General features: G+C 39.9%; 1 long non-coding RNA gene across 1 annotated transcript; it reads left to right on the top strand.

Moving 5' to 3' along the window:
* The first annotated feature begins 316 nt into the window (after window positions 1-316).
* Window positions 317-2144, top strand: LOC130459880 (uncharacterized). The gene is made up of 3 exons (XR_008919598.1): window positions 317-720; window positions 1090-1153; window positions 1863-2144. It is a non-coding gene; the product is annotated as an uncharacterized lncRNA (long non-coding RNA).
* Window positions 2145-2888: the final 744 nt, after the last annotated feature.

Raw genomic sequence — 2888 nt, 5'->3', positions numbered from 1 at the left:
AAATTGAGCCACGTAAATGGCAAACTTCAAGTTCTCTTTCTCTTCTTCTTCCTTTACAAACCCAGCCATCAGAACTGATTCCCTCAACCAAAAATCAAGATCAAAAACTTCAATTTCACTCCCTTCTCCTTCCTGTAATTTCGAACCACCGCAAACACCACCGCAACCACCGGCTACCACCACTGCCACCTCCGTCCAGCACAGCAAACCACCCTAACCACCTTCGCCCCGCGGCACCACCGCACGCACCACCTCCTTCCCTCTCCCTCTTCCTTTCCCCCGCGCGCATCCCCTGCCCCTTCCCCTGCTACCTCCTCCCTCGCCCCGCCGCACCAACACCACACCACACACCACCAACTCCAGTCACCCTCACCACCTCGCCAACCACCTCCACCATCAATTCCGGCGAGCCACCGCCCGAAACCACCTTGAAACACCCTCGAATTTTCCCCTGTTTCGCCCACTTCGCGCTTCATTTTCTCGCCCCCTCGCCGCTCCGCCACCACCAAACCACAGCCATCACCGTCGCCCTCGTCGTCGAGCCACCCCAGCCAACCTCCCTTCCTCCCTCCTCTTTCTCCTCCTCCTCGTGCATCCCTTCTCCCCTCCCCTGTTCCGCACCCTGCTCCCAGAAAACCAAAACCAAATTTTGGTTTTCTTTGGTTTTACTCTCCTTTAAAAACCCACAATTAAATTGGGCCATCTTATTTGGGCTTTTGGGTAAGGAACTCTCTTATTATTTCAGATTTTCAGATTTTCGAATTTATTTAGTTCCATGTTTTAATAAATTTCTATGATGAAATTATTTACTAATAGATTGTTATTATTTTTCAGGTTTAATTATCGATTTTACTAAAATAAATTAAAGGCTTTATTTAACAATAATGAAATTCAAATGAAAATCGGTTTATGAATATAAATATATATATTTCGATTGAAATTTCGATTAATAATATTTTCAATAAATTTCGAAATTATATTTTTATTAAAATTCATTATTTATTCATAACTTATAAATTTATTTCTAAACTATTGATTTTAGATTATTCATCGATCTAGTACTAATTCAGTAAATTCCCATTTTGAAAGAAACTGGACTCGGAGCTCAGGACGAACGAACCAACGAAAACCCTTAGCAAATCGCGGAAGTGAGGTAACGGCTATTGCTAGTACCCGCAATCCCCTTATAAAAGTATTATGAAATCATGACGTTATGATTGAATTTAAGAATTAAATGTTTCGATGTGTTTTATGGATTGTGGGATGAAATATGATTTGTTTGGATTGTTTATTATAATATGATTTGATTAAGTTTTCTCATAAAATTATGTTTATGAAATGCTTTGAAAGAAATGATATGTTTATTGATCCCAGGATCAAAATGATGTTTTATGAGCTAAATGAGTTATGTTATTTCGAATTGAAATACAAGCCCAGGCTTGGTAAAATTATATAAAACATGATAAAATGAAAGTGAAAGACCTGGTTTGTCTGGCGGTATATAAACTACCATCTTCCTATCTACCGGTCATGCATGCACCACGGACACCTGTCCACCCATGGATTACGAGCCCAGGCTCCCATGGTTTATGAGCCCAGGCTCAGGGCCCAGGCCCATGTTACGATGATGAGCCCAGGCTCAGGGCCCAGGCCCAGTGGAGAATTCCTTCACGGTTCGTACTTGCCGACAACTAGCATGTTAAATTGCAAAGTTTATAAATGAATTAAATATGATGTTTTATTAAATGTTTTACTTATTTCTATTCTCCCTGTGTTATTAAATAAAATGAGTTGAAATGAATTTACGTTGCTAGGGTAGTTGTTACTGAGTCTTCGGCTCACCGTTTCGTTTTCTGTTTTAGGTACTGATGGGGACGATGGACACGAGTAGTGGCGAGGAATTTCACGTTAATAATATTCACCTAGTTTATGCTTAAAGTTTTAATAGTTTTAATTAAAGACTTTTAGTAAGTTATGTACTTTTATTTTGATAATATAAAGGATTATTATATATATTTTGGAGTATTTAATGGCTTATGATTGATGTTTGCCTTGTAATTTCCAAAAAGGAAGTTACGGCAGGTAATGCCCTGACCAATTAGGTTAATTCCGCTGCTAATTATGCTTTAATAATTGAATTAGAGGTCGGGGCGTTACAGTTTGGTATCAAGAGCAAAGGTTCTGGACCATAAGTGCTAAGCCTTACGGGTTTTGGCACGAATAGAATTCATTAGGCTTTAAGTGAAGAATTTTAAGGAATGAGTTAAAAAGAATGTTCTAAAATCTTGCTAAGTTAAAATGAATATGAGTGTGAGTGTAGGAACGGGATCAAAGGGTTTATTTTATATTATTATTTCGTTTCAATCTGATAAGATATGTTATGCAGAATGTCGACCATTGATGCTATCAACGATGTTACCAACGGAGCTCGCAACGAGCATCATGTTCACGATGATAACGACATTACTCACGAGGAGTATGTCCATGTTAATGGCCATGAGGAAAGGATGGAACGATTGGAAAATGTGAGTGCAATGTTGGCCGAATTAGTCCATGATTCTCGGAAAAAGAAAGATGTTAGTGGGAACGAGAGCGCAACGATGTTCAAGAACTTTTCGTCGCTTAACCCACCGTCCTATGATGGCAAGCCCGATCCAGTTGAGTTCGAGGATTGGATAAGTCGCATTGATCAGTTGTTTGAAACCCTGCAATGCCCTGAGAAATGGAGAGTTGATTTCGCAGTGTTCTACTTGACGGGTCAAGCAGGATTATGGTGGAAAGTTAACAAGGAACGAAAGAATGGGTCTGGATTTGGTTGGAACGAGCTACAAAAGTTAATGAGAGACAAGTTTTACCCACCATCCCTGAGGAAACAAAAAGAAGATGAA

This window comes from Spinacia oleracea, chromosome 4, assembly GCF_020520425.1.
Source record: "Spinacia oleracea cultivar Varoflay chromosome 4, BTI_SOV_V1, whole genome shotgun sequence".
Taxonomy (NCBI): Eukaryota; Viridiplantae; Streptophyta; class Magnoliopsida; order Caryophyllales; family Amaranthaceae; genus Spinacia; species Spinacia oleracea.
The sequence above is the reverse complement of the archived record's forward strand: the minus strand, read 5'-3'. Positions and strand labels throughout refer to the sequence as shown.